The sequence below is a fragment of the Channa argus genome, chromosome 7 (genome assembly GCF_033026475.1).
Source record: "Channa argus isolate prfri chromosome 7, Channa argus male v1.0, whole genome shotgun sequence".
In the NCBI taxonomy this organism is placed as follows: domain Eukaryota; kingdom Metazoa; phylum Chordata; class Actinopteri; order Anabantiformes; family Channidae; genus Channa; species Channa argus.
In genome coordinates this window covers 27,982,446-28,004,619 of record NC_090203.1, presented here as the reverse complement: position 1 = coordinate 28,004,619, position 22,174 = coordinate 27,982,446, and positions in this window count along the sequence as shown.

Here is a 22,174-nt window from a genome sequence, read left to right as displayed (position 1 = left end):
TACCAGTCTTTCAAAACATTTCATTATTAAAGGGGTTAGTGCTACTGGGCGGTTATTCATTCAGGCAGTTGACCGAGGGCTTTTTTGGCACCAGGATACTGGCTGAGGTTTTGCAGCAGGAGGGTACAGTCACTTGAGACAGAGAGGTGTTAAATAAAGTCAGTGAAGACGTGCGAGCTCTGCACATCCCTTTAACACTCTCGCCTGATATTTTGTCCGGGACCGGTGCTTTGCGAGGATGAATTTTCCTCAATGTCTTGAGGACATCATCTTGATAAAAGCTCAGCTCCTGTTCATCCTGGCGTGGGGTGGCCTTCACCGCTGGTCTATTGTTAAATCCATCAAACCAACCAAAGTGGTTATTGAGGTCACTGAGGAAGTGGATGTTGTCATCGCAGTGAAGGGGAGTGTTTTTAGGGCCTGTGACTGAATTCCCTGTCTTCTTGTCCTGGAAGTGCTCCTGGATTTTTGACCAAGGGCCCTTTGAGCTTTTTTGATTTCAGCCAGTCTCAAACCTCGGCAATCACCCAAGATTTCTCGTCGCCAGGACTGTGATACTTTTTGCGAATCAGAAATCTTCCATGCAGCCAGAAAAACCTCAGCATACTCAGCGATGTCTGTGCTCTGATTGGTGGTTGGAGCCATTCTGAAAACTGACCAGTCTGAATAGGTAAAGCAGTCCTGTAGTGCTTCCTCTGGCCAGACCCTCACCTGCTTTATGGAGGGCTTAGTTCTGTAAGCAGAGGACTGTATGCTGGGATCGGCATGACAGACAGCTGGGGGCAGGGAACTGCTTTCCAGTTTATTTTCCAGTGAGCGGACTTTTGCAAAGAGGATCGTTGGTGGCGGCATTTTTCAGTGATTAGCTTTCAGCCTAGTTAGTCCAAAATGATACAATGTAGTTATGTTGCTCGGATCAGTTGTCCAAGTTTTCTGTGCTGTCCACTGCAGCAGCGAGCTTTGATGATCGTACCCCAGCAACTCTTTACTGCTCCGGTCAGGCACAGTAGTGTTTTTCTTGTTTTCATGAGAGACTGTGGAGCCACCGTGTTGTCAAGCCAACACACTGAGCATCAATATAAGTGAATCATAGACATAAGCAGAAATCTCAACAAACACACGCTAGTTGTCTTTTTGTGACCATAATAATCTTAACCTCAACAGCATGTGTGTGTGTGTGTGTGTGTGTGCCTGACAACTTGTGAGTAGTAATCCAGTCTGTCTGTCATTGTTGTGAAATTGGTTCACTGTTCATTTAGAATGGGGAAGTGAAAGAGCAGCAAAGTTATGCACACACACACTCACACACACGCACACACACACACACACCGGCCGCGTGTTCAGTAAAGCAGTGCAGTGCTACGCCCCTGCAGACACATGTGTGGTCTTAGATAGCTTGTTGTTTTAAAACAGGAGAACATGTGCTGTTACTGATAGGCAAATCCTCTGGGTGCCATCACTGACTTTAGGCTGCTGCCATATGAAGAACTTCAACATTTCTCAACAGATACAGTCCACAGATAAAAAGAAAAATTATATCTAAACTCACAACCCACTTCGTATATAGATAAACAAATTTGTAGGAAGGCCAGGTACTGTGCAGGGAATGTCTTTTAATAATTCCCATCACTTCTCCTGTATATGATGCCTGAAATCAATCCTGCTAATTTGAATGATTTCTGCTAAGATGATGGGACCCATTATTATACCATCATCCGTTGCAAACACCAATAAAGAGTTTAAAACATGTAAGCTGCAAAAGCTGTGTGTGGTTTCAACAGCTGTCTGAGGAGGTTGTGCTTCATGAAGCATGATTGTCAGGGTGAATTAATACTTCTGATAAAATGGAATTGTATCTGTCTCAGAAATATTTCTAAGAAAACTTTTTACCTAAATATACACAGCATGTAATGTAAGTGACTGATGCCACCAGAGAAAGAATGCATGTCAGTCCGGAGGTTTCCTAACATGAATCACTGAGGCGAACAGCTGTGTGACCTTTTTTACCTGGTGCAGAGGCTGAAATAGTCCATAGAGATTCATGTCAAATCTCCTACAAGACACTGAACCTAAACTGTGTATAATTTTACCACTTCCTCTATTTATCCATTCAATTTTTCAGTTTCTTTCCACCTCCTTCTCTTTTCCTCTACTCACTGTGATGCAATCTTAAACAAAGTAAGACTGGGAGGAAGTGATAAAACGGCACATCCTGTTGCTCTTGTCTTAGATAACACTTTCCATGGATCACAAGAATGAAGCGGGCTCTCAGGACAGCTTGTTCTCTGACATGAAATCATTTGATTAATGTCAAGACACTCACATAAATTGCAACGACACGTTTTTTTAGTGTCATGCCAAATGTTACTATAACTGGAGGATAGCAAACATATAAAAAAGACTGTGAAACGTTACATTTATGAACTTAGATCATCTGAAGCACATGTGCTCTGCCTATCTGTCTCCTATGCAGTGATACACGACAATTCAAAAAAAAAATGTCAGACGCATTCTAATCTATAAAGCTTTTCCACTTCCAGGGTCCTTACTAGTGTTGATCAATTGAAAAATAATTGATGACATCCTACTTATTACTGTTCACTAAAAGTAAAACCTTTGCATGCTGGACATTACAGCCCCAATTGCCTCCCCGCCCCAAGCATTCCTTCATCTATTAATGTCCTTTCCTGTCTCTGTTGCCATCACTGTTTTCACAGTCCTTTGCCGGAAACCAAACAAATTAACACTGCATTGTTCTGGCCAGTTACATTATAGCTGGAAACATCAGCACAGCAATAGTTTCCTGAAAGCCCACGTTAATAGAAAGGTAAGTGTGTGTGTTATGTGACTTAGTGTGAGGTTTGCAAATCCCTTGAATTCAATTCCCCTGACTCGCTTTAAATTATTACTTGTTATTTACTGTGAGAGTATTTATGTTGTGTGTCCGTTTCTTTCTTTCTTCTTTCTTTACCAATGATGTTTCAGTAAAGTTGAAGTATGTTATGTTTAAACCATTCTTTTGCACATTTATCTTCCAAAGCTTTGATGCCCTGATTAGATTCATTTTTAATCTCATGCTACATATAACTTCATTCCCAAAAGTTGCGCATTGTAACTTTAAATCAAAGTATAGTTGTATACAAATTGAATAATTTAAAAAGTACAGTTGAAAGTATACATTATACGTATAAAGTATCAAATAAAGGTAAGTATTTAGTGAAGTGCATGCCGCTCTACATTTACAGAGTAACGTCCCACTGATAGGAGTGCTACATAAAAATCCTTACACGGGTCATTTCTGAAGACAGCTACAAATAGCTTGGGCACGTTGGGCAACTTCTTTGGTTTATGATTGATTTATGATTACATCCATCCATCAGCATGTTTCCGACACTTCTTCTTCTGATAAAACATGAATAAATTCAAAGCCTTTGTTTCTGTCTTCATCAACCATCACATTAAGCCTGGGAGAAGGATCTTTATTTGGTTTGTGTGTGTTGAAGCTTTGTTGGAACTTTAGTTAAGATCTTTTCTCCTTTGGGAATTTCTGCTAAAAAACTATGCTGTCACCTCCTCTTTTCCACTCTTTAAAAATTCCCTTCATTTAGTTCTGAATTGGAAAGTTGTTCAAGACGGTGGTGAGACCAGAGATGTTGTTCGGCTTAGAGACAGTGGCACTGAAGAAAAGAGCTTAAGATGTTGAGGTTCTCTTTGGGAGTGACGAGGATGCAGAGGACAGGGTTAGATGGAGGCACATGATTCGCTGTGGTGACCCCTGAAAGGGAACAGCTGAAAGGAAAAGAAGAATATTTAGTTCTGAATTGTGATGGGCTGGAGTCTATTCAAGCTCTCATAGGGCAAGAGGTGGGGTCCACCCTGGACAGTTCTCTAGTCTGTCTCAGGGCCAACACAGAAAGACATACACAGGCAGACAAGCATTCAAACTCACATTTCCAGGCAAGTTAGATTCACCTATTAACCTAACATTCATGTCTTTGGACTGTGGGAGGAAACCGGATGAAAACCCTGAATCAGAGCTTTTGCACAAACGTGTTAACACAACACAGAAAGGCTACAGCTGGCAGGTGGATGAAAACCCACAAACCTCCTACCTGTGAGGCATCAGCACTAACCACTGCACCACCACTACAGCACTGACTGTAGTAGTTTTTCATTTTTCAAAGACAAAAATAGATCCAGAAAGGATCTCAGAATGATCAAAAAGATCAACCAGATAGACGACTGTGGAGCTAAAGAAGTTGTAGCAGGCTGGTCTGTGAATTCTACCAGATTATTGTTCTACGTGGCTTTTGTAGTCTAAGTACTGAGACCCCTACATGTCACATAGTTATTTCTCCTGTAATTAAAAGCCCAAACACAAGACATCCAGTTCTCTTGGGTAGTGGAGCAGCAGCTGATTGATCCTCTTAGATAAGTAATTAAATAGATGTGTGTGGAGATATTAAAACTCAAATAAACAGAATGAAACATTTTACAGCAGCTTTTCAAAGCTTCATATGTCACTAGTGAGAGCAGCATCTCTAAAAACCATCTTTCATTGACTAACTCACACACACACACACAGAAAATCTGCCTAACACATTGCTGTGGACAGAGATAGTTTTACAAGCGTGTTACTCGTTACACCTGCAGTAAAAATCGATGGTGCAGAATGGGAACAACAGCTCAAGCATATTATTCAATGATAAGCGGCAAATCAATAAAAGCTCATAACTGGATCATCTAGGCTTGTTTATGTCTATGAAACTGTAAATTGAGACGTCTTATCAACACATACTTCTACAGATACATCAACTAACCAAAACCCACTTAGTCAACACAGATATACACTCTAACAGATACAGTGTAAAAGGCTGTAATACAGCGTCACTGCGTTTCCTGATATCTAAGCTCCTTTCATAAACCTTGCTATATAAATACGATGACAAGGTTGGATACAACTTTTCTGTAATAATTCCATCGTATAGTAAAAAAGTATTGTGCTCATATTGGAAAATTCTGCATATTCTTAAATTTGCACTGAGTGCAGAAAGAAGTAGTGTGTCCTTAATGTAGTAATGCAACCAGTAGGGTGAGGAGGTCAACGTATGAATGGACGTGTAGGATGTTTGATTTCATGTAGAGGACAGAGACTGTGTCCTGTCACAATCCAGCAACCAGGACCTTTTTCTAACATTACCCTGTTCCATCAGTCTCAGAACTGCAGACTCCACTACTTCCATCGCTCCTACAAGGTCACTGATGACAGAATATTATGGATATTGATTATATTGATTTAATTCAATTCAACTTTATTTATATAGCAGCAAATTTACAACAAAGTCATCTAAAGGCACTTTACATAATAAAGTCAAGACTTTACAGATATGTAGAGGAAAGACAACAATCCCCCCCTTGAGCAACAGTGGAGAGGAAAATAGAAGAAACCATCAGACCCAGGCTCAGGGTGGGTCACCATCTGCCTTGACTGGTTTGGGTTAGTGGAAAGTGCAGAGGGAAAAAAAAAAGAGCAACAAGACCAAGAAGTAACAACAAAGCATTGGGCAGGTTGGTAGGACCAGTAGCTGCACACTGGAAAACACAGCTTCAAAGCCCGGGGACACCTGCAGAGAGGGACAGAGAGAGGGGGACAGAGAAAGAGAAAGAACACACAAAGTCTTTATTAACTCCTGGCATACAGTTTGATTTCATCCATGAAGAGGAGCTGGCTGATGGCTGAGAAAGTTCAGCCCTGTGCAGAATGTGGGGACAGAACATCTCCTTGGTAAATACCACATACTTGATGTTGACTTGTTGGGTTGAAGTTGGCCTTTAGTGTTGTTTTCCACATCCTCATTGAGTTCTTCATGAGGACTCTGGAGTCCTGTTGATGTTGAGTTCCAAGCATTCCAGGATCCATGTGTGAGGCATTGACTCGTAGGTTCTCTTGAAATCAGTGGTATGTCTTGACTTGGGGCTTTGAGTGACTGCTTTGTTTGGGGCGACTGTGGCACAGGACGTAGGCCAGTCCACTCGATTCCCGGCTCCTCCAGTCACATGTTGAAGTGTCCTTGAGCAAGACACTGAACCCCAACTTAGTTGCTCCCGGTGAGTGTTGGCCAGCTGCATAGCAGCTCCCCCATCAGTGTATGAGTGTGTGTGTGTGTGATTGTGAGTGTGAATGGGTGAATAAGAAGCAGTGTAAAGATTAGCTTTGATTAGGTTTGCTACATTTTTGGTAAAGCAGAGGGAGGCTGTTACCAATATTAACATGCTTTTCATTTATTTGGCAGGAGTTAACTTTTTGCCTTAAAATTCAGTAGAAACCTACAGTAACGGTCAAACACTTTGACACAAATGTTGCTTATGTTTTGGTGAGAGTGGATGTTAGAACAAGCGCTTTAATCAAACACTGAAATGCCGCACAACTGACATTTGATACCACAATGAATTGGTTTCTTTCTATGTGTAGCTTACATGTTCTCCCAGTGTCTGCATAAGTGTCCTCTGCAGTCCAATTCATGCAGCTTGTGTTGCTGAAAACACACAAATCCATTGAAGATGAGACTGTCATGACGTCCTTTCTCTTCATCCCTGCTCTCCGTTTCTTCACACTTCAACAGGTTCTTTTATTTTTGGTCATTTATTTATTTCGTACCCCAGCAACTTTTATTTCAGCTCATTTATTTTTGGTCACATTGTATTTTTTGATGGCATTTTTTTGTCTTGTTTAAATTATAATTTTTTTGCTCTCTTTCCAAAGCTGTTTCAGTCATTTAGTGTCTATTTTTGATCAAATGTTATGGTAAATGGTAAATGTTCTGCACTTATATAGCGGTTTTCTACCTATTGGCACTCAGAGCACTTTACACTGCTTCTCATTAACCCAACACACTCACAATCACACACACACAGCTGGCCAACACTCACCTGGCGCAACTAAGTTGGGGTTCAGTGTCTTGCTCAAGGACACTTCGACATGCGAACGAAGGAGCCGGGAATCAAACCAACAACTGTGAGATTGGTGGACGACCGCTCTGCCTTCCTGCACCACAGTCTGTTTTGGTGATTTTTTTCTATTTGGTCTTGTTTCTCTTCCTTTTCAGTCACATTTAATCTATTTTTATTTGTTTTGTTTGTAATTTTTTAGCCCTTTTGTTTCTATTTTTGGTAACATTTTCTCTCGTTTGTGGCCAGATTTCTTTGTCTTTAATCTTTAGTCTTTTTTTTGACTCTATTTGGTCTTTTTTGTCTCTTTTCTGTCGACCTTTGTCCAGTTTTCTTCCGTTTGATGTCATTTTGTATCTTTTAACTGAACACTGACTTTCACACAGCTCATATTAACATCCAGTGGCTCTGGGGGCCCTGTTACTTTCCTGGCCATGTTTATTTCCACATACGCTGAAATATTAATAGAAGGCAGTGAGGACTTTAGTGACATTTTACCTGATTCATGCAAAATAAACATGGCAAAACCAAGTATTAAAATTATGTGGTTGGCAAATAGAGATGTGTCCCCTTTGATAATGTGAAGGGAATGCTGCTCCTAAAAGTGTGTATTTTCCAGCAGCCACCTGCTTTAGTAGGAGATATCCTTTTATATTGTTTCTGAAATGTCACTCGTGGCCTAATAGCCCCTTAATTCAGTCGGATGTTTGCAACATTTGGCTGTAACTATTTATTATCGGTGTGTGTGCACTGCCGGGGCAGCTTGTTTGAGCAGCTAATCGTTCAGATGGACTCTGTAAATTGGATGGTGAGGCAGAAAATCCTGCACTCTTTTAACTAGCATGTGAATACTTTTAAAACCTCCCTATCTTCCATTTGGTTATGGCCTAATTGAAAAGCAAATAGAACACTTGAGTGCACCCATTAATCAGTGAGTGATATCTCCTTAGCTGCCGGAGGAATGACTCTGTCCTGCCAGGTCCCCTCTTCCCCTCTCCGGTTTTCCATTGCTTCAAATGGCCTCCCTCACTCATTATCTATTGGATTATTGTTTTGGGGATTAATGTTTTGATGTGGATCCTTTTCACACACAGTAAGTGGTTTCTGGGACCAGTCCAGGCCTCACTGTTGACTCACCATATGGGATGCTGAACAAAGACAGGCTGATACACTAAACGTACAAAGTGAATGTGACAAAGATTTTACGAATGAGGAATCCATTTAAAACAAAGTCATCAAAAACTATTAGATGTGACTGATCAAACTGATAAATAAAATTATAGTTTATTAATAAAGTCTTGAAGGCATTTTTATATCTCAGTGCACTAGTGTTTGCTTCCTTATAGTCTAGTATTATATAAAATTACCTTTTAGATGTTGGTTGCATCTTGATGTGATATAATTGGGATGTAATTAATGAATAAATACAGAGGCATTTAACATACAAGGCTGACTTTTCATATCTTCATTTATGATATAATATGTTTCTATCTAACCTACTAAATTGGCCAAAAATTAAAACAACTAACTACTGCTATTATATTTATGGTACATCTTTACATCTTATATTAGAACGTAGCAATAGGCTGATGAGATGAAAACCATCTCATCATTTATTTAATTTCAAGTGTGTGTGTAGCTGTGTGTCAGTGAGTGTTTACATGTGTGCTATTTGTAGATGTGTGTATTTGTATCAAGAAATCCATCACTAGATGGACATAAAATAATTACATTAAAGATAAGAGAAAGGACAATGGGTAAGTTTGATGTTCTCCACTTGAGATCATGACTGAAGTCCTGAATGGTGTGAATACTGGGAGAATGATGACACCCGAGTTAAACACATTTCAGTACACCGAGTGAGGAAGCCAAGAGGTGGGGGAATTAAGGTTTGATGGTTCTAGCCAGGTTAGCTATTGTTTGCCATTACCAACTCATTCTAATGCATACGTCTGTATTTTGAGCATAAAAACACTGTAGCAACATTTCCACAGATAGATGTTGGACAGTACAATGTGTATGAGTGTTTTACTAAGACGCAAATTTGACAAAAGTACTAATGAGCAGTAATAATAAGTGCCAGATGTTTTGATGAGTTCTCGTGTTTATCTTTGCTCTTGGGAAAACTACACTCTAATGCTCATATTTAGCTTCTGTAATTCACGCGGACGTTTTTCCCCTCAACCTCTTCATGTTTCGTTATTCTGCATGGCTTTTGTTGCTGGTGGTTTTTGCCCTCTCTTCTGCGGGGCAAATGGTGTAGCTGTTCTTTTTGGTAAATCAGTGAACTGAGATGCTGGATGACCACTTATTCCAGTCAGCTTTCCATCTGACTGGCCTGAGTGGGCTCTACATGCCTCTGCTTGATCCACATTGTTCGGCTGGTCCTTGACTTGGGCTACACCACTGGTGTTTAGTAGTGTTTGCTAACCTTGTACATTTAACAGAATTATTTTTACGTCGTGGCCGGAGCCCTGCTGACATGCACATCAGTGTTTAGAATACACGCTGGTTTCACTTCTGTGTTTGAAGCACTGGTGTCAACAGTGGTTCACTTGAAATTCTGTCCACTCAGCTCACACTACTAGTGAGGACTGCACTGCTCTGTCTTGTCATGGTGCTTCTAGCAATTTTGTCCTAAGCCTATGAAAACTGTTATAAACTTCTATGCTTTTGAGTATAATCATATTAAGAATAAGAAAATGTATAAGACAATTCAGAGTTTGAATAATATTCAATCTTCCATCGGACTATAGGGATAACTAACAGGATATTAGGGATAGCATATTGATAATAATGTAAGAGGAGTTTTTTAAGAAATATAAATGAAACAAGAAAATGCTATTTTTGAGAAATTTCTTGGAAGAGCTGATACAATGCCGAAAAGATGCCGATTGACTTTTGCAAAGTTTGTGCATTGAAAAAAAGAGGAGGCATTTAGATAACGTTCTTACTGGTGTCTTTATTTAATAGAATAGTGAAAAGAAGCGTATGTGTAAAGATCGAGCACACATGCATGTTGCACATACATGTTATAATATTTTTTTCTCCTGGGAGGAATCTAATACCAAAACTAAGTAAGAAGTATAGAAGATATGAAGCTGTAGTGGGTCAGACCTATTTTAAATTCAAATGACATTATTAATCCAAAGTATGAGAATATAGGAAGGTGAACAAAGGAGGAATCCATCCACGTCAGCAGATTTTTTTGTGATTTGTTTCAGCATTATGGTGAAAAAGAGGGCATTTCTTTATAATCGCCATCTTTGATTGGGAGGTGAAGTGGAACCCACAACAGGAGCAGAGAGATTAAAGCTGCATGTGCAAGAAGAGCCGATTCTACTTTGTCAAATTTGTATTCAATGCAAACACTCTGAACTAACCTGATGCTGCAGTCGAGTGCTCAACGTGAAAGGGGCTGGAGTTTGTGACCTGTTCTACCACCACAGGTTAAGATGGCTTTACTTTAGGAAGCTCTTGTCCATTTTCACCTTAACAGATAATATGAAATAAAATTAGCCTTTCACACCCAAACTGGAAAACTCAAAAAACACTTCTATTTGTTATGCTGATTGATTGATTGAATTTTCCGATTTTCTATCACATTTAGTGCTTAGTACAGATTCATGTAGATGCTGACAGTAATTGCAACTGTTGTCATCTCAGCGGGATGACAACAAAAACTGGTAACAAGGAATTGACTCAGATTTCGATACTAAGGAATTTGACGAGAGCTGAAAAGAAAAGCCAGAAGGCGGAAAGAAAGATAAGCATGGATTTAACAGGTGGTAACCAAAAAAAAAAAAACTAGGGACAAGGAAACTAACAAATATAAGTCTTAACACAAAGCACAGAAACCTAAACATATACCAAGGGAGTATTTACCAAGATTCTCAACTGGAGAACTGAACATAAAACCAACAAGGATGAGGCAAACGACCAAGGAGGGAAGGATCTAACAGGAACTAAAACAACGATACCAGGAAAACACAAAAACACTGAAAAAGCTAAACAGTCATGTAACCCAGTAACTAAACCAACGCACACACTAGAAAAAAAATAATAGCCACAATGAAGAGAAAGAGAAAGTGTAAGACACTGAATGAGAACCAAAATCAAACCAAACCTCAGACCAAGACACAGATTACAGAAACCCACATGAACAGGTGTCAGGAGAGCAAAAACCATGAGATGGGTAAACGTGGAGACAGGATGTTGCACAGATAACAAAGATGAAGTAAGACAATGATCTGAAAGAGAACCAAAGGGAGAGCTGGGTTGAAAAGGGTAGAGGAACAGGTGAAAGCAACTGTAAACATCGATGACGGGTGAAGCTGGAGAAATGAACTGGGGACAGGAAGCAGAGAAATGGGGTACAAAATAAAAGTCCAGGACAGGAAGTGAATATGAGGATTAAGATGACAAATTCATTATTAGATTCAATTGGTTTTTCCCAAAATGTAAATAAACTCACTCAGTGTTTTAATCACACCTTAGACCTTGTCCTTATATATGGCATCGAAACGGATAATCTAACAATATTTCATCATAACTCTGTCTGAGCATTTACAATAATGGACTATACAACAGATGCTTAAGTGAAAAAGCTGTAAACGAATTTAAAGAAACAATTCTTTATAATTTGCTTCACTATATGTCAATACAATGGAAAGTACATTTAGTCATTTAGCCGACGCTTTTATCCAAAGCGACTTACGAGTGCAAAAATCAAAGACAAGGAGAAAACATCCAAGCAAAGTCCTCTCAGAAAAGTGTTCACATTTCACGAGATGCAAGTGCAAGAAAGAGCAGAAAGTACTTTTTTTTTTCTTTTTTCCTAATAGATTTAAGTGCATAAGAAGGTGCAGAAGGTGTGGAAGAGTTCTTGGGAGGGAGTTTGCTGAGCGTGCAGAGTTTGGTAGCTCCTTTCACCATCGTGGGATCATTGTGCTGAAGAGTTTTGCTTGGTGTCTTCTGTGAGGTGCTGGGACCACCAGACGTCGTTCGTTGGCAGACAGCAGCGGACAGGAAGGATTGTAGCCACCTTAACGTTCATACTGCACAATTTGATTATCTCGTTGACAATTCTGCAGCTTCACTACGTACAATACTCGATAGTGTTGCCCCTCTGAAAAAGAAGGCAGTAAACCAGCAGAGGTGATCTCCATGGTATAGTTCACAAACACGCAACTTAAAACAGGCAACACGAAAGTTAGAAAGGAAGTGGTGTTCCAGAAAGTTAGAAGAATCTCATTATCCTTGAAAAACAGTTTAAAAATATACAAAAAAGCTCAGTGATGCCAGAACAGCATATTATTCATCATTAATAGAAGAAAACAAGAACAACCCCCGGTTTCTGTTCAGCACTGTAGCCAGGCTGACTAAGAGCCATAGTTCTGTTGAGCCTAGTTTTCCCTTAACTTTACATTTACATTTACATTTACTTAGCAGATGCTTTTATCCAAGGAACTTACAAGTGAGGTACAAGGCAGCAAAAACCTAGGTCAAGGAGAAAACATCAAAGCAAAGTCCTGTCAGAAATGTGTTTATATTTCATGAGATGCAATGCAAGAAAGAGCAGAAAGGAAGTTTTGTTGTTGTTTTTTTACAAAATAGATTTAAGTGCATAGGAAGGTTTTCAGCAATTTTTTAAATATTGGGATTAAGTTTGCTGCGCATCCAGAGTTTGGTAGATCGTCCCACCATCATGGGATCATTGCGGTGAAGAGTTTTGCTTGGTGTCTTCTGTGCGGTGCTGGGACCACAAGATGCTGTTCTTTGGCAGACCGCAGCAAACGGGAAGGATTGTAGACCTGGATGAGAGAGTTGAGGTAAGCAGGAGCTGTTAAAGTGATCACCCTGTGGGTGAGAGACAGAGCTTTGATGCAAGTAGCTACAGGAAGCCAGTGTAGAGATCTGAAGAGCGGTGTGACATGAGTCCTTTTTGGCTGATTAAAAATGAGGGGTGCTGCCGCATGTGGTAGGGTCTGATCTTGTAGAGGGCAAATCTGGAAGCCCTAGAGACTGAGGAGATGTGGTCCTTAAAGCTCATTTTGTCATCGATGATGACCCCCAGATTTCTGGCCGACTTAGTGGGCATAATCACTGTAGATCTAATGTTGATGCTCTTGATATGTTGCATCGAAGGCCTGGCTGGGAAGACAAGGACTATGGTCTTGGAGAGGTTGAGCTGAAAATGTCTCCCTCTCATCCAGGCAGAGATGTGTGAGAGACAGGCAGAGATGCTTGATGAGACAGTGGAGTTGTCTGGTGGAAATGACAGGAAGAGCTGTGTGTCATCAGCATAGCAGTGATAGGAAAGGCCATGTGAGCAGATGATAGAACCCAGGGATTCAGTATAGACATAAAAAGAAGAGGACCAAGAAGTGAACCCTGTAGCACACCAGTAGTGAGGCTATGAGAGTAAGAAACATGCCCCTGCCAGGGTACCTTAAAGGTTCGTCCTGATAGGTAAGACCAAAGCCAGGCTAGAGCTGATCCAGAGATGCCCAAGTCAAAGAGTGTGGACAAGAAGATCTGATGGTTCACAGTGTCAAAGGCTACAGATAGATCGAGTAGGATTAAGACAGAAGACTGACATGTGGTTTTTGCTGCTCGAAGAGATTCCAGGACAGTCAGGAGTGCCATTTCTGTAGACTGACCCCTCTTGAAGCCAGAGGGGTCTCTAAGCAGCAATGACTTCATGACCTTCTTTATGAATAAAATTGTAGCTATTAGAGAAAGTATTCACCAGATCCTCCCCCCAAATATTACAGATAGATCTTCATGTACAGCAGTGCTAGAATCATCAATAAGGCCCCAAATCCCTGTTAGACTGCTTTTTACCCATAGATCTCTCTGAGCTAACTTCAATTATTACCTCATCTAAACCAACAACCTGTCTGCTAGACCCTATTCCAACTAAGCTGCTCAAGGAAGCTTTACCCTTAATAGATACATTCATATTAGATATCATCAATCTATCTTTAGAAACAGGCTATGTACCACAGGCCTATAAGGTAGCTGTAATTAAACCACTACTTAAAAACCCCTGTCTTGACCCAGGTGTTTTAGCCAATTACAGACTAATATCTAATCCCCCCTTTATTTCTAAAATAATTTAAAAAGTAGTTACAAAACAATAATGTGATCACCTTCATAGGAATAATGTGTATGAAGACTTTCAGTCAGGATTTAGAGTTCATCATAGTACAGAAACAGCACTGGTAAAAGTCACCAACGATCTTCTCATGGCCTCAGATACTGGACTCGTCTCTATACTTGTTCTGTTAGATCTTAGTGCTGCATTCGATACCATTGATCACAACATTTTATTACAGAGACTGGAACATGAAATTAGGATTAAAGGAACTGCACTAGGTTGGTTTAAATCTTATCTATCTGATAGATTTCAATTTGTTCATGTTAATGATGAATCCTCCATGCACACAAAGGTTAGCTATGGAGTTCCACAAGGCTCTGTGTTAGGACCAATACTTTTTACTTTATATATGTCTCCTTTAGGGAACATAATTAGAAAACACTCCATAAATTTCCACTGCTATGCTGATGATACCCAGCTATATTTATCTATGGAACCAGATGAAAATAATCAGTTAATAAAGCTTCAAGCCTACAAGACATAAAGGCCTGGATGTCCCACAATTTGCTTCTAACAATTTACTTACTTCTAAATTCAAAGTATTTGGCCCTAAAAATCTCAGTAGTATTCTATCCAACCATATTGTTATTCTAGATGGCATCCAGGAGTATTGTAATTCTACCATACATAAAAGACCTCATGGATCCATATCATCCCAGTAGACCACTTCGATCTCAGAATCTCAGGCCTACTTTTGTAAGCGTAGCCGTAAAACCTTCCCGTTTCATAGAGCTTATAGCTAGTTATAATCACGCTGCTATAGGCTTGGACTGCTGGAAAAGACCAACAGAAAGCAACACCAAAACTTTGGGCATGTTGGAAGGACTAGTATCTGGAGGAAAGGAGCTCGGTGCATGTGAGGGTGGGTCCGCCAGCAGTCTAAGCCTATAGCAGCATGACTATAACTACCTAAGTTCTTCCGTTAGAGAATTATGTAGGCCACTGTGCTCTCGGACAGTGCAGCAGAATTGTGTTGTGGCCTTCCCCAGATCTTTGCCTTGCAATAATCCTGTCTCTGAGCTCTGCAAGCAGTTCCTTTGACCTCATGGCTCATGGCTCTAATACAGTGTGTGTGTGGACCGTATTAGAGACGTGATGTGTGTCTTTGCAAATCATGTCCCAGCAATTTAATTTACCACAGGTGAACTTTGTTCAATGTGTAATGGATTTTTTTAAATTAGTTATTTAGCAGCATTTTCATTTATTGTAATTTTATAAGGGCTCTGCAAAGCGTGATAGAGCATAGCAGACAGTAGAAGAGCACAGAGAAGCAGGGACAAGAAGGGCTTGATGGATCAGTGTGGACTGATTTTAAGTACTAGCATTACCTTAAATTACATATCTTAGCTTTATATAAACTGACTAATAATTACATTAGAGGAATTTCAGAACAAGTGAATTGTTACAAATAAAATAACACAGAATGCAATAGATGTAAGAAGTGTAACTCATAATTCAGTCATTTAAGACACAATTGCTCCCAAATGACTCTCAGGTATCAGAGGGAACCTGAAGCATGCAGTGCTCTCTTTCGACCATGGCAAACCCTGGAACATATATTTGTCATCACTGCATGTCTTCAGAAAGCTGTTTGGTCCTGTCCTCTGCCACCCAGCAGATCATGGGACACTGTTTGCTCTCTTTCAACACAAATCAGTACACAGACAATTTAACTGCTAGTTGCTCTGCTTGGAGAGGTAAAGACTAAATGTTCCCAGGCTGCACTGATTCTTCACGTCGCCTTATGTTAGATTGGTGTGTATGGCGCTAATGTACTGTCTAACTAATGCTCATTTATAATCTGCACTGGAAGCTTCTTTTGTCGCTGTCAGTTTCAGTGAAACTCTTAGGCTGGACAGGTTCCCAGTTTATCTCTGTGCTTCCCCACAGATAGACTGTCAGTTCTGTCAGATTGCTGGCAGAGTACAATCATAGAGAGGATATTTAATTCAAATTGGAGAAAATTTAAATGAGTTGAAAAACAATTAGTGATGTTTCACGTTGAAAGATTTGAGTAGGAATTAGGTTTTTTCCTCAAACAGCCTTGTTTAAAAGCTAAGATGATTTACCAAATAGCCCTACAAGACACAAGCTCAGCAGCCTGTGACATCAGGGGTCGGTGGACCAATGCATCTGTACGTAAAGGGCAGTAATATTTCTTGTCTCGTTAGTTACAAGATACCACATCAGCACAAAGAAGAACCGATCACAAAGTGATACAAAATGACCACTCGTACAGTGGCAGCCATATTTGTAATAGTTTTGTGTTTCTTTCAGTCTGGATGTCAATGGTGGGGGGCGTTTTATCTGCCTGTGCCTATGGGACATTTTCTCATTAACTCTTCTGGGCTAAGACTGAACATATTCCTTGTTCCAAGTCTGTCCTTGGATAAGATCTGTCTTTTCTTCTTTGGCCAAAAAAGAAATTCAGTGGGGCTTTTAACAAAAGGAGAAAGTTACTGCTAATTTCTGCTGCTTTCTGCTGTCTTTGCCAAAATGAGATGGGACGTTTGGATAATGTCTAGCCTGTATGCTTCTGCTCTATTCATATTGTATCTCTTGCAGGATTTGCTTTAGATTGTCCCGTTGCTGAGGACTGACAGCAGCTGCACCACCAGTCAGCTGTAGTTGTGTTTGGGCTGCTCAGGGCCTCCCTGTCAGACAATGGGCTAAACTTTTTTGTTGATGGCTTTAGTGTCTTCATCTCAGCGTATAACATTTTTATTTCCTCTTCTGAATGCTACAGTTCATACGCATATTCTTTTATGAATAAACCTTATCCAAAGCTCTCTGTACCTCCACGTGTTGGGTTCTGTAGACAACATAAAGTGCATAGATAAGTGCATGAAGAATCACTTCTAGTATCATGTGTCTGTGACTTGTCTCTTTTGTTTCTGTAGCCGTGTTCTGGTTTTCTTGGGTCTGTTTTGAATATTTTAATCTTGTGGTCATTCTTCATGTGTCCTTTTCTTGGCAATTTATAACCTTATTTCAGTAATTTTTTTGTATTTTGTGTCATTTTCCTATTTAGATTGTGTGTCTCTGTGTGTGTCTGCTTCAATCTTTGGTCCATATGGGTCTTGGCATTTTAACCTTGTGGTCATATTTTGTCTCATTTGGTGAGTTCGTACCTCTTTTGACTCAGTTTTTTGTATCTTGGGTAATTTTCTGGTCAATCTGGTTGTGTTGGGGAAACATCTATAGTGAACACAACACAATCGTGGTATTTTCAGATATACAAAATCCTTAGAGGGGAGAGGTCAGGATTAGTAGTTGGGCATATGAAGTAAAGAACTTTCCCACAACAGACTGGAAATCAGCTTCAGTGTGAAACAACTTTCTGTGTTATTGTGATATGCAAGATAACACCCAGTGCATAATATTAAGGAAGCAGAGATTTGAAGTCTGGCCCCAACAGTTTTCCTCAACCTAACCATGTTTATTAGTGCCTACACCAAACCATTGTAGTTTTGGGCCCAAACTCAACCGAACTGCAGTGTTTGCATGAAACAGCTTTGCACAACTGTCACATTTTGCCACCATTGCAAGAGATGGTAGTTGGGGTAGAGTTTGACATTTACCATATGGGGAGAAGAAAGTTAGAAACAAGCTTAAGAAAACATATGTAGAAAAGCTGAACAATCTGTCCAATGTACAGCTGTAACATTAATGTCAAGAGGCAATGCAGTGTTATGGATGTTTGGTGCTGGACTATAAAAGAAAAACTACTTACAGTGGAAATAACTAATCACTGTGGAACCTCAAGTCAAAAGTTGGTCTTTTTCATTGGAACCATATCCATAATAATGAGATTTTAGGTTTATACCTTTATACAGGGGAGAGGAAAAACTCCCTTTAACGGAAGAAACCTCCAGCAGAACCAGGCTCGGGGTGGGTCACCATCTGCCTTGACCGGTTGGGGTGAGTGGAAAGTGAAGAGAGACAAGAAAAAGAGCAACAAAAGCAACAACAAAACATCAGGAAGGTTGGTAGGACCAGTAGCTGCACAATGGAAAACACAGCTTCAAAATGTGGGGACACCTGCAGAGAGGGACAGAGAGAGGGGGACAGAGGAGGACAAAGACAATGACCGGAGAAAACACACAGAGTTAATGTCATACAGTAGTGACAATTTTGGGGTGAGAGGAGAGGAGAGAGTGACAGGAGGAGGGGGGGTCCCCCAGCAGTTTAAGCCTATAGCAGCATAACTATAAGTATAAGCTTTATCAAAGAGGAAGGTTTTAAGCCTAGACTTAAAAATAGAGAGGGTGTCTGCTTCCCAAATCTGAACTGGGAGCTGGTTCCACAGGAGAGGAGCTTGATAGCTAAAGGCTCTACCTCCCATTCTACCTTTGGAAACTCTGGGAACCACAAGTAGGCCTGCATTCTGAGATCGAAGTGGTCTACTGGGATGATATGGTGCTATGAGGTCTTCTATATATGATGGAGCCTGACCATTCAGAGCTTTATATGTAAGAAGCAGGGTTTTTGGATTAATTGCAGGCTCTTTAGTTACTGGGGCATCCTGACAGTAGGGAATTACAGTAGTCCAACCTAGAGGTAACAAATGCATGGACCAGTTTTTCGGCATCACTTTGAGACAGGAAGCTCCTAATTTTGGCAATGTTCCGTAGGTGGAAGAAGGCTGTTCTAGAGATTTGTTTTATATGTGAGGTAAAGGACAAATCCCGGTCAAAAATAACTCCAAGGTTCCTTGCAGTAGTACTGGAGGACAGACTTATGCCATCTAGAGTAACGATATGGTTGGACATTATGTCTCTGATCTTTTTGGGCCCAAATACTATGACTTCAGTTTTGTCTGAGTTTAGAAGCAAAAAATTGTGGGACATCCAGAACTTTATGTCTTGTAGGCTTGAAACTTGATTAACTGATTATTTTCATCTGGTTCCATAGATAAATATAGCTGGGTATCATCAGCATAGCAATGGAAATTTATGGAGTGTTTTCTAATAATTTTGCCTAAAGGAGACATATATAAAGTAAAAAGTATTGGTCCTAACACAGAGCCTTGTGGAACTCCATAGCCTGTATATTATATATATATATATATATATATATATATATATATATATATATATGTGTGTGTGTGTGTGTGTGTGTGTGTGTGTGTGTGTATATACATATATATATATATATATATATATATATATATATATATATATATATATAAATGACATTATTGAAAAAAAAATTTAATTATTACAGAAATGTTTAAATTCATGCATTTTTACTTTCATGATATTTATCATTGATACTGATGCATTTTATTCCCCTCTTCTTCTTTTGTGTGTGTGTGTGTGTGTGTGTGTGTGTGTGTGTGTGTGTGTGGCTGCTGCTGACACTAGTATCGATGTAAGCTATGTTTTCTCTCATTAATTTATCAGCTCTGCAGAGGAGGGAGGCCTCAACAGAGGGAGATAATGGCTTCCATTTAGCCAAGGTCAACAGTCAACACATTCCTCAGTCGTTCAAATATGCCCACACATTAACTTGTGTCCACCAGTACTACTACTACACACACACACACTCATGCACACAGTTTTACCCTGTTAAAGAAGTAATATACTGATTCCAGATCAGAAAATGAGTTCAATAACTGAATGATTAACTTCAGATAACAACTACAATGAGATTAAGTACTTTATCCCATCAGTACCTGTGTCTGATGTGTCTGTTTGGGAGTTGAAGTTTTTTCACCTGTAATATTTAAAAAAATGTACTGACTCAGTTTTTCAGGGTTGTGATTAAAGCGCTTTAGTTTTTGTATTTTTGTGTGTAATACAGCTCCATTTTTACATTAATATACTGAATGACTTATTAATTCATCAGCATGAAAATACACTGTAGTTTATTTTCACTTAGCCCCACACATACCATCCTGAAGCCACAAATACTCACAGTATATTTGGAATTATCCAACACTGAAGATTCTTCTTGATTAAGTACATTTTGATTCAAAATAAAACCTACAGTGTTTAGAAAATAAAATATTTGGAACTCCAGAAGGAATCAATCAATTTAGAGCTAAGAGCCACAGAGTGCGGATGTCGGACGAACACTTTTAAATAATAACTTTTCTTGCACAGTAAAGGTCCCTTGCTACCTCACAACATATATGCTAGGTTCTTAAAGAGTTTAAGTCTGAAGGATGGAATATATCTTTGAACATATGTAGACTATCATCTTTTCATGAGCTCTGTGTCTGCACATGTTCTTCACTTGGATCCAAACCTCAAACTTTGACTCATCAGTCCAAAAGACTTGTCATCGAAAGTCCACTGTTTGTTCATCTTGGCCCACTGGATCCTTTTCTTACAATTTCTCAACTACAGTAGGATTGTCAGGTGTGGCCCCGCCCAGCTGGAGGGCTACCTTGGTGCCGGTCCCGAAACCAGGAAGGGGATCAGGGGCAAAAACACATGCAAAATCAATGCGGCGACATGTGGGCGACTGTGGCGCAGGAAGGTAGAGCGGTTGTCCACCAATCTCATGGCTGTTGGTTAAATCCCTGGTCACAAGTTGAAGTGTCTGTGAGCAAGACACTGAACCCCAACTTAGTTGCTCCTGGTGAGTGTTGGCCAGCTGCATAGCAGCTCCCCCACCGGTGTATGAATGTGTGTGTGAGTGTGAATGGGTGAATAAGAAGCAGTGTAAAGCGCTTTGAGTGCAAATAGGTAGAAAAGTGCTTTATAAGTGCAGACCACTGAAGGACAAGCCGAAAGCCGTTGATCTTTTGGTCAGGTTGATGTACAGAAATAGAAATCTTTGAGTGACTGCAACAAACCTGCAATAAGACTTGGTGGCAACAGGTACTGAAGTTTGTTTGCACAGTTAGGTTGCAAACGCTATAGGTTTCAATGCCAGAACACCAATACTGACCCCAAAGCACAAGTAAAGTCAGCTCCAAGGTGTCAAATCATATAAATAAGCGATTTAGAATTCTGGAATGGATTAAACAAACCTGCAATGGTAAATGGCCACTTATATAGCGCTTCTATCCAAAGTGCTTTACAATGTTGAATCCCATTCACACAAACATTGATGGTGGTGGCTGCCATGCAAGGTGCTCACCTGACCCACTGGGAGCCACTCGGGGTTCAGTGTCTTGCCCAAGGACACTTGGACATGTAGCTGGAAGCAGGGATTGAACCACTGACCCTGTGTCCTGGTCCGTGGGCATTACAGCCACCTGATTTTAACCTCATAGAAAAATGGCACCTTGGGAATGTGCTAAGGTTCCTCAGGAACTCTGCCAAAAGCTGGTGTCTGGCTTTGTATTACGTTATTATTCTCAAATTGTATTTTATTACTCAAATTGTTTATACACTACTTGACCATTCTTGTAAATGTTAATGATGGAAAACACATTTGTTCTAGCTGAAAATATATGGGCATTATTAATTTAACCCTAAACCCAATATAATAACAACACACATTCAGCTGGTACTTTTACCAGGATTTCCTCATAGTCTTTGCCATGAGTTAAACAGATGTACAACATATTGATGACTTTTATTGCCTGAGTGTGTGTGTGTGTGTCCATGAATTGACACGATCAGGTGGGCACTCTAGAATCAGCCGGCTATCTGCTGAACATTTTACCCACCAACTGTGTGTGCTATTTGTCTAAATGTTGACTTTACTCTGCACAATTTGTGAACCATTACACAATCCAGAGGCTGAGATAAATGTCCATACTGTTGGTTTTGGAATAGTGAGGCCACTGAATCTCAGTAATGTAACTCAAACAGGGTTAAGGGACCAATGAGCTTCAATTCTTCAAAACAACACGCACCTCAAAATTATTTTGAAATTAGGTTTCTGTCATTTCCCAATCCGTCCCATGGTGATAGCTGAACTGTCAGTCTCAGCAACTTGAATCAGGTCTTCTATTAAAAAGTACTGTGTACATATTGTAGGACTATCAGTCAGTCCCCTGCTATCTGACTGTTGTCCCTGCTGTTCTGAGGGTTCCCTCAATCATTAACCTAATCTACTTACTGAAAAACTCCCACTCACAGTGTTTGCATGAGAGCTCAATGA